Raw genomic sequence first — 14,156 nt, 5'->3', positions numbered from 1 at the left:
CCGCCACATTGTACACTCAGCACGATCTGAAGTATTTCGCTATGCGGTACAGCGTAATTGGACACAGATACGCTTATTACAATCTTTTTCCAAAAGAAAAAGGAACGAAAAGAAAAAAGATAGCCACTAACTGGTTATGATGATGATGATGACGATGAGTAAACCTCAGCTTTATCGAAAGCAAGAAATGGGGTTATTTACTGCTTCAACTCGCTTGTCTGCCTCGACAGAGTGTCGGAATAGGGAGATTGTCTCAGCAAGCACTTTACGATAAGCTACATACATACATACATACATACATATATATATATATATATATAGAAGCGTGGCGCGGTGTGTGCTCCAAGCATGCAAGATATGATTCGAGTAAATGCGCGGCAAGGCCCGTAAAAGGTGTGGGGAGGGAGCGAAGTTTCGCTAACAGAACATCTAAGCCTTTGTTGGACTAGCTTTCCAGTCAGCTCCATGACAAGATGGACAAGTACGACATGTAGCACCGACGCAGGTTCGTATAATATGCTATAATTCACTGCTTGTCCATATGCTTGTACAACAATGCTATAATTGTTCCATGTCCTTTTTTTCTATCTCACATGCAGGATGAAAGTATTACCAAGTTAATATGAATAGTGTACGATATTTTATCGTATATCATTTTATGATACCACACTAGGGTAGTCCGCCTTCAACCAAGCCTAGTCATAGATATTAATATCATTCATATTTTGTGTAATAATATGATGTGTTATTATAATCATTGTTTCGTGCATAATTAGTTTATTTCAGGAGGCGATAATTTGGCAGTGCGACATATTTTTTGACATTCGATTTTACCCTATATGGAAACCCATCTGAAAACGTAAAGTAGCGTATATTTATTGGCGATGCACCGCCTGACGTCAAGGAGTGGAACTAAACAAACGCTGTGAGGTTCAGAAAACCATTCATCTGTTTTGCTCACGTCCATATTTCACGTATTTTTTAGATGGCGGTGACGATTTCGGCAATGATAATAGTGATCTTTGCTGCTAAAGCGGACTGAAATGTTTTGATCAGTCTCCGTAGTGGCTGCGGTGTAGCCAAGCTTCAAGATCTGCTTTGTCGATGTTATTGTTCTTTTTGTCGTCGTCACTGTCGTTGTAATTGTTAGATGTCTGCGAAGCTAAGTTCCGATGCTCCGCCGTCTGGGGAAACCTGATGGCCCGTGTGGGAGGAGATGTCCAGGCCAATGTACGATCGTAAAAGAAAACGTCCCTTTTATTACGACTGTGTTCACTGGCCGACGGTGTGAAGACATCAATGCAGAAGCAACGGGACCGTTGTTGTCGGCCTTCCGGAATTAGCGGCCGTAAAATACAAACTGCAAAGAAAAAACGAGAGTCCAAAGAAATACGACCAATGAGGAAATACAGTGAAATACGAAGCTTATGAAAAAGAAATACTAATATAAAAGCGAAGAACTGTCAAAATCGTTTGCAGTTCGGTGCTGCCTGGGTTCGTCATCGTCGTCATCATCATCATCATCATCATCATACACACGGCGATGGTGGTGGTAACGTAATTACAGCCCAGTACTAATGGTGCCAGCGAAATGCGATTGCTTCATCATCCATTTGGTTGGAATTGGGGACGGCTTTTTTTTGCGGATCAAATGACGTTAAGGAGGACGCGTTCCGCCGACGCCAGCAGCGCCGCAGTCAGGCTGCCACCCCAATGCTAATAGTGATGGCATTAACGGTTGCGATTGATGCAGGAATAGGGATGGCCTTCTACTAGAGTTACAGGCCAAAGTTCGCTGTTCGATATAAAGAGCTTCATGGCGGAAAACAGCAGGTAGAAAAGACAACGGTGAATTCCACCACCCTTCATCGACTATTTGTGAAGAAGCGTGACTATTTGTCTATTAAAAAAGAGGGTAACTAGGAATAGAATGATAATTTTGTTAAAAAAAAAAGTTATTTAAATTCTAAGAAGAGGCAAAGCTCGATATGTTACCAGGCCATTGAAGGCCACAGCATTGGTATAGCTGTTATTGACCAAAGAGCTGCTCCGAAATTGTCGCCAAGACTAGAAGTCATTTTGATGAATTCCAAGGAGCTATCGTAAGGAAATGCCTGTAAGATGAGGCAAAGCGAAGATATACGAAAGCCTACAGTTAAACTTTAATTATTCAAGATATTCTCAAAGATGCGTAAGCAGGGCGTTAGCAAAGCGAGATCCGTTGTTTGATATATTTACCGAACTAACTTTTACGTTACCGGGGCATTGTCCATGTATTAGAATTGTCCAGCAAGGAGTGCTTAATTGTTCAAAATTTGACCATATAGGACCAGGCATGTCCAGGCTTTCAGTCTTGTTTCTTATCGATATGTGACGAATTTCAGCGTTTGCTTTGACAATTTTCCAATATGATACTGAATGAAAGCCAGGCTTGTCAGTATTAGTACGACAATCTAGGACAAGTGGTGAGTTTGCAAAGCAAGAACGAATGAAATAATGATTTCAGTGAGATCTTGATCCGCACAAGTATTATTCGTTTCTAAGCAAATTATAACGCATTATTATTACTTGAATTTATGAAAGTTCATGAAGAACTGCGAGTGTAGGTTGCTTTGCTCGTTTTCAATCTAAAAAAAGCTTCTGTTCATTAGTTCTATATATATATATATATATATATATATATATATATATATATATATATATATATATATATATATGAAGAACAATAGCAGAACGTCATTTTAGCTTAGCTAGCTCTATAAGACGTAACACTGACCGTCATACACCAGCGAGAACCCGGTGCTTTGGTATGTTGCAGGGTTGCAGGGCAACGTAGAGCTACTAAGCGAACAAACGGCTGAACCCCCTGAAGACAATGGGGGGGCCACAATCGTAGGTAATATTCATTACGTAAGATGCTTGATTTAATAGCGAGCGGGACGCTTCGTAGGAGGGCTTTATTGTAAGCAAGCATTAAACTGGATCGTCGCGCAGAAACGGGCAGACGACAGGAACCCTTAAGAAACGATGAAATGTCAGTATTTCGTGACATGGGGCGAGGTCCCCAACAAAATCGGCTTTGGGTATGCACCACCTTTAGAGGACGTCGTGTCAAAGTTAAGTGCATGGTGACAATAAGCGATGCTTCGGACCGGCTATAGTCCTACAGAAACAAGACGTTCATTCCGCTATTACTCAGGTTGTATGGAAAATATCTTTCATTTATTTATCGACCTGATAACAACTATTTGACGAAATCCACATTAATAATAATAATGCACATTTTTTTCAATATTTTACATCGTTATTCAATTTTGACGTCGAATTTCAATGAAGATTACTGGATCTTGAATGGTTTCAATGAAGATTAGCGGACTGTCGCACTAGTCGTTTTTGCGTAATGACACGGTAGTTCTATCATATGGTTTGCTGTGAAAATCGTCGTTCTTCCTCACTTCACTGAGTGATTGAACGAGGCCCCTACGTGTATATAATGGCCTTATAATGCACCATCGTTGAGCCTTGACTAGAACCAGTTAGATGCTTAATTCTTAGCGTTCCACTATCATAAACCAATCATAATTTATACATTTACTTATTTATTTTTACTGTGCAATAAACCTTTTTTAATTTAGTTTAAGTAAACGCTTGTACACAGAGCAAAAAACCTAGTATTATGAGGCTCAATTAAGGAAAAATATTTTTTTAACAACCAGCGAGTGATTCACTTGATCAGTAAATATATTCGCTAATAGAAAAGAAATGATACGACGTCATCACTCAAATATTCAGAGGCGAAAAAATGGCAAACGACTCAGTTACGTGGTTTTATAGGAAAACGTTTTTGCTATCTGTCGTCCAGCTTCTGAATATAGTAAGCCTTCACGTAGATGCTGCACACGACGTCACGCTTTAGACGTTTTCTGTCCGATTGGGGCTTAATCGAAGGAGTATAAGAGGCAATGACATCAGCCAGCCACAAGGGGGCGGCACTTGAAGAAAACAAATTCGAGTTCTACTCAATCACTATTAGAACAAACGTATTTAGCTAGAAGCTGTATATTCCATTTATCAGGAAGTTTCACAATATTCGTACTCCCTGCCTGGTTCAACTCCATATATATAGTCCAATGGTAACAAGTGTGCGACGACAAATTCATCAACAAGCTCTGCTCTATGCACACAACCCTCAAGATATACCCTCAACAAAATTAACTCATTAGCTACAAAGCGTGAGCCACTGAAATAGTGAAACTAGTTACGATCGTACGGAGACTCTAACAGATGCCATAAGTATTTTTCTAAAACTTCTCGTAAATACTAAGGCCCTAATCATTTTTGCTGTAATACAAGGACTGGACTGAAGAATTGATTTTACGCCAATGAGCATTAACTAAATGCCATTATAGTTTATATTATAGTTTTAATGCTGTTCTTAAAACGAATTTATTCTGCTCTTTCTAATATCAATACAGCAGTGTTGTTTTTATTGTCATACAGACTGCAACGTCCGTTTGTTGCCGTGTTCCTCAAAGCAGAACATGAGAATAGGGAGGTGCAATTCTTTTATGCATGGTCGTTAGGCGATGCTTTTTTCATTCAATAGTGCTAACGTCCGAGTGATTCTGATCATAGCATTGATGGAATTAGGCAATATGGATTGAATAAGTGGAAGGTTAAGCTTCGAGGTTTTATCTTCATCAGACACAGAAGGGTTAGTGTGTGGCATTTATATACGACATAACTCTACACCTGAAAATTCTGTGCTATACTTAAAATATTTAGGAAATAAATTGGCGTCGGGTACCTGTTCTGACGATATACAGTGTCTTATATATACTGAGAAGCGTGATGATGATGATGATTATAAGTATGATGATTTACTATTTACACTTTTCTAAATGTATTTGAAAGATTGATCATGTTAAACCCCGCGTATTATTATTATTAAAATGGTGAAAATGCACGAGTCTCTCTCACTCATAAATCGTTGTCACTATGTAACTTAATTTTTATTAAAACGTTTAATGAACCACTTCGGTGGTTAGTTTTAACCGCATAAAAAAATGAATGAGAAACAGTACCTTGAGAACTTGTCGATAGCCTCTACGGTTCTATGAATATGGACAAGTTCGTCCAGATCGAGGTTTTCTGTTTACGGGTTGTAACGCAGCCCTCTGTATAGTCTACGACAAATAGAGCAAAACAGTGATTTGAAAGGACGTGATTGGGTTTTGTTATGAGGTATGCAATTCATCGATCTACTGTAATAAGTTCCATACTTACCCGGAGTCGAATCATGAGCAATTGATAAGTAAGGCGTGTTATCTATTATCGCTACATTTTGTTCTTCGGGACTTGATTGGTCTGTTGGTGATTTTCCTTGGAAAGGAAATGACCGACTTGTTCGATATTGCTGGCTAAGCTATACGACGCCATTTTTGCTAAGCATCGAACGGGTGACATTCATATCTTGTTGTATCTAGAAAGTGTCCGTCTTACGCCGCTGCCCACATTAACCTCGTAACGCTATCGCAATAAAAGTATGAAGCAGTTAACAGACAAATAGCACGCTTGGACCATTGCAGATTATCAGGTACACGAGAAAGGGACGCGTGAATTGTTAGCATTGGTAATGAATGATTCGGCCATCCCGCATTGCGAACGACGTACCAACAAGCCTTTCGCTACGTTCTGATGTGGCCTCTCATTTATCGACAACACGACCACAGGCCGAAGCCTATTAAACTCATATAGATGCGCTGCTGAATAAGTCCCGCATACAACCACTAAACACAACAGACGCCCTACTGCCACTGACGCAGATTGTCCTTTGACTGTGTAATGTACGTATATTCCGTGTTTGCGAAGCTAGAATCTCACGCTAATATAAGAACGTATCGGGTAGGGGGCACTGCTGTTTCCTGTCTGCTATTCCTATCTGGATGATGTGTTGTAAATCGAAATGATCCTCCAGCCCCCGCAAACTAAGCAACAATAAATACAGCTGCATTTCAATTGAAGATAGAATAAATGGCTTGAGACAATGACAGGACGAACTGGGAGATTATAGATGCACATCGAACACGGTCTAATGAGGAAACGAACTAACTGCACGCATGTACAGGAGCGAAAATAGACGCACCACCTCAAACCAGAGCCCTACACCGCTTATACTACAGAATACCGTTTTTGTATCAAACAAAAAAAACAAAAAAAAAGGCTAACTGCGCCATATTGTTGAATATTCTACTTCTACTGGAAAGCAGCTCACATACTACAGGAATGATATGAAAGTATCGAAAGTAACACTCAAAACAACAAGGAATCTCGCATAGCAGTTGGTTAAAAATAGCAGATAGAAAAATAACGGAACTGTTCAATATTCATATCCAACGATAGTATACAAACAACGCCGCAATGATCCTGGCTTAAAAAAGTATAGAGAAAAGTCTCGCTTTTCTCGGCTAAACGCCGCTCCGTGATAGCCACGGGCCATTGAAAGCGTTCGATCTTGCGCTTTGCATTTGGCGCTTTGAAGTGGGTGACTTTCGATTGTATTTTGTGTTTTTAGAAAACGAAATAAAGGACCAATGAGCATGTGTTATATTTTTGTAAACTAGAAGCTCCAAGTGGAACCGATGACGCAGGAAGCTTTTGGGGATCAAGCTATGAATCATTACCGAGTGTACAAGTGGCACGAACGGTTTTGCGGCGGACGAGAAAGCATTGAAGGCTATCCTCGTTTCAGGCGACCAGTCACAGTGAGTACGGTCGAAAAACCTCGAAAAAGCAAAATCACTCATGGTGGAGGATGGTCGAGCCACTTTTAGAAGATTCGTAGAAGAGTCAGACATTTTACACCAGTTATGTCGGACCGTGTTGAAAGATAATTTCGAGGCAACAAGGCTTACAGCAAGAACTGTGCCGAAGGACCCGAATTCGGAGCAAATGCAGACCCATCAATCACTGTGTGACAGCTTAACGCACTCAAAAACCCGCTGGATTTGTTCCACCGCATCGTTACAGGTGAGGACTGGAAGAACTAAAAAATGTGATGAATTTTACGTCTGAGACATTTGTTAGTTTTTGCAGTCTTGAAGATAATTATTCAGCTCAATCGTAAGAACAAATTAGGTGATACACAGGCGTTAATTACCTCAAACGCGTCAACTGCGATTTTGCATAACTGAAGCATTTGTCTTTCATACAGAACCGATGTCTCAATGCATCCAATATAGTAGATGATTTTCTTCACTATCTCTATCGGGAATCTTCACTATAGGGTTTCCTTTTTTTGGTTACACAATCTTAATGAACTCAATCGCAGGTTTTTGTTTTTGAAACAAAATACGAAACCAGCCAGGTTCATTCATGGTAATGTCGCTGGCGATATTGCTATCACACCTTAGAGGCCATACTCCACCGCATAGTCCGCTTTATTTTGTACTACTAGTATCTAGTCTTCATATTGATTCATAGAGCATCGGCTGAAACTTTATTATGGGTAACTGTAACCTTAATTGTCTGTGCCTGTCCCTATTACCTTCCCCACTAAACTATAGTGATCGAAATCATAACGTTTGTAAAATTTCTTTTGTGCTTGCTCCCCGGTATAAGCTTAATTAAGTTACTTATAGGCCCTTGTTTTACTATCCCATTTGAGACTTCACTGAATATATATGTAAACTTGATGGATTGCCTTATTCGGTAATGGCGGCGTCTACAGCAGCAAGCTTCTTGATATTCTAAAACGGGTGGCAAAAGATAGTTAAAGGCAGATAACGGATGGCCAGCATCTCTCATAAAATTTATTTATAAATCTATAAAGCGACTATGATTGCGAAGTTACCACAGCACCCATTGCGAAGGGCAACGATCTGCCCGATAAATACCCATTCTCCTTGCGCATCGAACGAAATGTATCAGCATCGACCTTCTTCGCCTCGTTCTAAACACTTTCATTACGTTCTTCGATACATACATACATACATACATACATACAAAAAAGCAACGTGCATAGGTTCATTTCCTCTCGAGCCACTGCTTTACCCACCTTCAATGAAACAAGCGTACATTCAAAAAGAAGCATTTTGACACGTCCATGGTCAGTTAATCTGTCTAACCGCCCACAAATCCCGTAGTTCACGCTGGCCTCAGCCTACGCTCGTTGCATATTGGCTGGGGTTTGTCAAACACCAACCCTGCCAGATCGGAGTCGCTTTATCTATTATCACCCCGTCGCTGCTACAGGCACACAAAGCTACCTTTCACCCGTGATACTTAAGCACCCCTAATTCGCATCGCCGACTGAAACTGCCTCCAAACTTGTTTGTAGTCTCCCGATCAGAATAAACTGATGTGTCTTTGTAAGTGTCATTTGTATCGTGTGTATACTTTAGTGAACCTGTGCGCCATTGCTACTTAGCGACCACTATCATTACCACCGCTAGCTAGCCATTGCAAGGTGGAATGCTGCTCCCTCTTCCCTCATCCAATATCAGCCTTGCAATGTATTTATTCATTGTGACTTATCAGCGTTATCAGCACATTTGGCCACAGGGTCGGATGTGTAAGAGGCAGTGTAAAGATGCAACGAAGGCTTGGGAGAAGTCAGGGAAGCCTAAATACAGCTACTCGTATGTGCAAAGCACTCCGACTAGGACATCGAGCAAGGGAGACACAGAAAAACGAAAAAGATGAAGATGACAGATGATAAGAGATAGTAGGGGACGCAACGGTGGGGACCAGAGTAGAAAGAGATTTGAGATTGAAAACCAGCCGATCATAGCGGCAGCCGTGTGCGCGAGGTCCCTGTTCCGAAGATCGAGGAACAGCATTAGAAGAACAGTAAGGAGGAGGAGAATTGGACAGACGGCCAGTGCACGCATGAAGACTATATGAGTGGGTGCACGAGGATAACGTTCGCTTCGTTTGGTTTGTCTGAGTGGCAGACGGAGATTCAGGCAAACGCCAATCCGACATGTGGCAGTACAACGTCTGCTCTTGGGTTACATATCGCTACGCCCGTCTCACCAGCCAGACGCAGGCGCACGCCAGCAGGTGGAAGAAACAATCACTTCGAATGCCATATACACACCCTACTGAGCTACTGGCAGCAAACAGGAGCTAGAATTTGCAATAGCAGCCACCTCAACCATAGCAAACGCTGAGAAGCGCAGAGGGGGTGATTGTAATCGCGGTCGTTCTTTACAGAGATATCCGGCCAGGAGGATAAGCTGCCTAATATCAAAGATTTGTCAGCCCTTCTGAGATGGTTGCGGTCGTCAGCGCCAGCATCACTGAACCTGAATTGGCCGTTTTTTGATACGAAAGTGATCCGAGTCGACTACATCTGTAGGAAATGTATTTACAATATGGACGATTTTCAGTTTCGCTCTTGCGGTTACTCGATAGGTATTGTCCTTATCTTGCAGACTATTTTCTACTACGGTAATAGGGTTTAACAATAATAGCAACAACTGTAATAAATGATAATGAATGGAAAGGCATGGAGAGAGGGTGGTGAAACAACACAAGCGGCCTGAATTTTCTCTAGGGTCCAGGTGTCGCAATCAGGTTTTGTCTTTGAAATTTTATATATTTGAGAGATAGATACAAATTCCATTACTCCGTGCAACTAATGATTGTATAATCGTATATCTTTGTATAGGCAATTTTCATTACGGCTGAACTCGCCATTGACTATCAGGACAGACTTTGTAGTCTAATACACTGGAAAACGCTACGCTTTCATTGTTATTGCCGCTTTCAGAGCGACAGGAAGATTTTGTGATGTTCATATTACAACATTATTATTAATACGTATTAATGAAGGCGTCATTGAGGGGTGAATCCATAGAGTTCTGGCTGTTGTCATTTGTTAAGAATCAAATTGGAAATTTATCTTCAAACGAAGTGCTCCAATTCACTCTTAGCCTTTGGCTTCTATATTAGTACTACTGGATTAGTGACAAACACAACGTATCTCTAGTCATGTTCATGTACAAACCCTGTTGGCTTTTTAGCAGCTTATCGCGATTGATTGGATCGATCCGCAGGCCATTTGACTGCTAGCCTGTGTTGACTTTCGCGAGTTCGTATCTTTCGTTGCTCGGCGCCTACACGCTGCCCTTGGATCATCCAATAGAGTACCCAATGAACAGTTTTCATTGACATTAGTGACCAAGACGGAAGTCGTTTCTCTCGTCACGACGAAACCTTTCTCGTCAAAAAAAAAAAGTCATTTTCTAATGGCATACGGGGCGGATTACGGCAAACCTACCACAAGATTATATAATCAAAGGTAGTCAACACTTCCTGTTTAAGATTCAGAAAGGGTCCGATGCACGCATAATACACATAGTTGGTAGTCATACAGAAAGTGTTACGATGATTGTAATAACATTAATTAGTTCGATTTGCTGATATAAAAAGAAAATATGTTTATCCCGGTTGCGTTAAACGCAGGTAACCATCCTCGTTTACCCCTCCAGTATTCACCCTATCGTTGTGTAATAACTACTATATATACCTATCCGTACAGGTGGGTCAGTCAGTACTTCAGGCCCACATTTGTGCCTCGTTTCTTGCTAGATGTTCTTATCTAATACAATATCCGTCAAAACGCGAAAGAGACCAGATTAAATCTGCATATTCGAATAAGAAGAGTGAAATGAAATTGATCAACTTAATAATGCAGTTCTCCCAGACAGCTCTCGCATAGCAGTCAACCCTTATATAATCTGAAAGCATCTGATGGAAGCCCCCTTCTTGTTTTTGCATCTGGCAAAAGATCACTTTTCAAAGGAGAGATGGTCTGCGACGGCGATGGCATATGTTCGAACCGTTTTCCTTTCGGTGCATTACCTTCAACGGTCGGCACTACACTCGGGTGACTGCTCGCCCGCCCAGCATGATGTCTCCTGATCATGCTCCTTGCTACGTATACTACAAGGGGCGTGAGTGGATGAGTGACTGAGCAACCGAGTAAAATCTGAAGGAGACGAATTCGAAGAACCGACAGGCCCCTGTCGAATACTGCGCAGTTTGCAGTTGCTCAATCTAATCAGCACGATCATGCGCTGTATATATCTATATATGGGGCGAACAGTGTTGACGAGATGTCGACTCGACAAGTGTTGTCGCTAAATTCAGTACAGCTGTGCTGAACTTCAAGGCCTGGCGGCTAAATTCGCTTACGCGGCGGGGTGCCGTTGCTATCGTAGATAGTGAGGCAAATGCAAGAAGAAGATGCAGCAGCAGTAGCAGCAGCTGCTGGTTACTGTCATTTTTCGCTTGATTTTCATACTCGCCCTCGACTGACACAGCTCTATGTGGATAAACGTTGTCCGTTAGTCTTCACCGGCTAACACTTCTGGGCAGGAAGTATTTCGAAAAATAGGCGTGTTTAGAAGAAGCGGCATGTTCTTTGTGTTTGCTTTCCCGAAGCAGTCATTTATGCGACCATTTAAAATTAGCTTTCATAGGTTCCTCAAGAGGAAAGTAAAAAATGACTTTTGCAACATTCGATAATTTATTAGTACACTTTCTATGGCTTGTTCGCGTTCTCCAATGGGTAACCGATAGCCTTCACACGATGTGCTTCACGTACTTTCATAATTTTGTAAGAGATAATAAAACTGGAGCTGGCAGGGATGAATCAATTGGTTTACAAGGTCAAGCAGGCAAGTAAAGGTAAAAGCACTCGTTTTAACTGAAATGGCGTTGTTTCGGTAGAATTACGTATATACGGTACAGAATTACTCGAATTACGCCTTGGATAGGAGTAGGATCACCGTATAAAGCAGAAAAGGTGACACATGCATTTTTTACGAAAAGACAGGCAAGAGCGACATATGTTCACGTTCGCACGGAGCATGTTCGCTGATCAAAAATATATAATTACTGAAGTAAGATTAAGGTCTTTTTTATTTCAATGTTTATTAAGTAAGGCACATCATCTAAATATTTTTGAATGAATCTGCAAAGAGCGACAGTGTCCCTTCTATTATAAATTGAACGAAACAGCAATTACAGCAATCAAATTGAAAATATTATGAAAACAGGGGTGATGATCTAGGCCTTAAAAAAGAGGTTATTTTAATTATGAAAATTGTTGGTAAGCTGGAATTATTAGCACGCGAGCGATGGACATTTGTATGGTTAAATACGGATACCGGGACCGAGAGCGGCTGCGGCCAGTCGATCCCGAGCTTAAATACTGATTCATTCTTTGTTTGCATATGTCCCGTAGCAGACATATGCACTAGGTGCTACCTGGCCTATTTCATTACTCTTTAAAAAAAACTGTTCGCATTCATCCGTTATTGTAGCCTCCGTAGCGACATTGTTCCTCGGTAGCTGACCGGGCATATTCGTACTGAAAGTCACCAGCCCTTTTTTAAAAAAAAACTTATGCTCTCTATTTATGTCGTTGTTTTGTTACAGTTTCTGCTTGTGTTCTTTCCTATCAGCGATTTTTTTTTCATTCTGTAATTAACATTTGTTATTATTCCGCTATTCATTATCTCAGGGTGAAACAAGTGAGTACGTAACATTAAAATCTCTATGTGCTTGGCATTTTTTTGTATGGACATGGATTAGAATTTCTGCGTCATCGACCCTATAACAATGACTAAGAAATTGCTTTTTTTTTCTAAAACCAAAGTTCGTTTATTGTATACAACAAGGTATAGGTATGTAACTTTTGTTTTCATTTTTTAATTTTCTTTTACTGTTCCCATAATATCCGAAAACCAATTTTGCTCAGGAGTTACATGAATGTCTATGGACAATCTTCGTGTTCCCTTTAGCGTTAAACCGATATTTTCCAAGGATGAAAGCGTTCTGCCGTTAGGCTAAGCTTGTGTGCGTCAAAACTAAAAAAATTAGAGCCTTAGTTAGAGCCTTGTTCAAGATGTTCGACTCGTACTGAAGGCACTATAGCACAGGATGACGACCGTTTAGTTTGGATCTAGAGACATTTAAATATAACGCTCAGCTAATTTCTTATAGGGTTAAATTATATAGTTTCGTGGAAAACTTAACATTTAAAAATGATAATATTATTGAATACGAAAGTTTACAGATCTAGCGAAATTGAGCGACGTTTTTCGGCGAACAAGGTGCTACTTACACACCTGCAGAGAGTATCGCTATTGCTCGAGGGCTTATCGCCTCGGTACTTCATGCAACGATTTTCGAGATAGGGACAAAGACTTCCCGCCTTGAACAAGAACGCACGATGTAACAAATTATAATTGCGATAAAAAGGACCAGGCTTGTTCTCCGAACGACCGACTTGTATCATTAACAATTGTTTTTACTGCAGAACATATACCGCTTCAGTGAACATACGCGAAAAGGCTAATCCTAGCAGTGCTTGTTGCTGCAATCGTGTTGTACAATGAAACGCAACGAACACAAGTCGATGGCGTTCAAATGTACTCCCAGACACGTCCCTGTCAAATTTGACATCACTGTAGCACCTCGGCATCCTAACCTCCGATCACGCTCTTGTCAAAGGCGGGGGTAAATATGGAAGCAAATAGCGCTAGCTCTATGGTGTCATGGTACGCACAAATACAGGGAAGAGAGAAGAGTAGAAGGACAGAACGAGGCTGAGCGAAGTAACATGATGAGGTGGCAGGAGACAAGGCCCAAGCTATAACATCCACCTTCGCTAGGCTTGCAGACAACTAACTGCCTGTAGCCGTATGGATAGCTTCGCGCAAGGAGGGGGGAGCTGCCAGAGGGGGCGGCGGTACCAGCGACGACGGTGGCGCCGGTGGACCAGAGCACCCCTCTTTTTCTTCAAGGTACACCTGGACTAGACTAGACTAGATACTCTCCGCCCCCGTGTACTGTATAGTCTCGAGTGGATGCCCTGGGGACACAGATTGAGCGATAAGAATTTTCCTCCTTCTAGCAACTGCGATAGCCTGAGTAGTGCGCTGATACTCTAGCGTCTAGCTAATCACAGGCTCGTATCACCGAAGTGATAGGTTGCGTAAGACTTAGGGCTCTAGGCATTAATCGAATTCCCTTGGGGCTGGAATCAAAGTTTATACACTGAAGGGAGTGAGTATTACGGCCCATCCGTAGTTGTTATTTCAATGAATTTGTCGTTGCCATCCTTATAAGCAAGAGCAGGT

General features: G+C 41.3%; 1 protein-coding gene across 5 annotated transcripts in view; it reads left to right on the top strand.

Moving 5' to 3' along the window:
• Positions 1-14,156, top strand: part of LOC111253731 (sodium/calcium exchanger Calx-like) — a 41,341-nt gene that overhangs the window by 10,114 nt on the left and 17,071 nt on the right. The window contains exon 2 of one of the 5 annotated variants that reach the window (XM_022813590.2): positions 6,752-7,029. The exons of the other annotated variants lie outside the window; for them this stretch is intronic. The gene's annotated coding sequence lies outside the window, so the exon portion shown is untranslated. The remainder of the gene's footprint in view (positions 1-6,751; positions 7,030-14,156) is intronic. 5 annotated transcript variants of the gene reach the window in all.

Source organism: Varroa destructor, unplaced genomic scaffold (genome assembly GCF_002443255.2).
Source record: "Varroa destructor unplaced genomic scaffold, Vdes_3.0 BEIS01000007.1, whole genome shotgun sequence".
Taxonomy (NCBI): domain Eukaryota; kingdom Metazoa; phylum Arthropoda; class Arachnida; order Mesostigmata; family Varroidae; genus Varroa; species Varroa destructor.
This window is presented reverse-complemented; position numbering and strand designations above follow the sequence as displayed.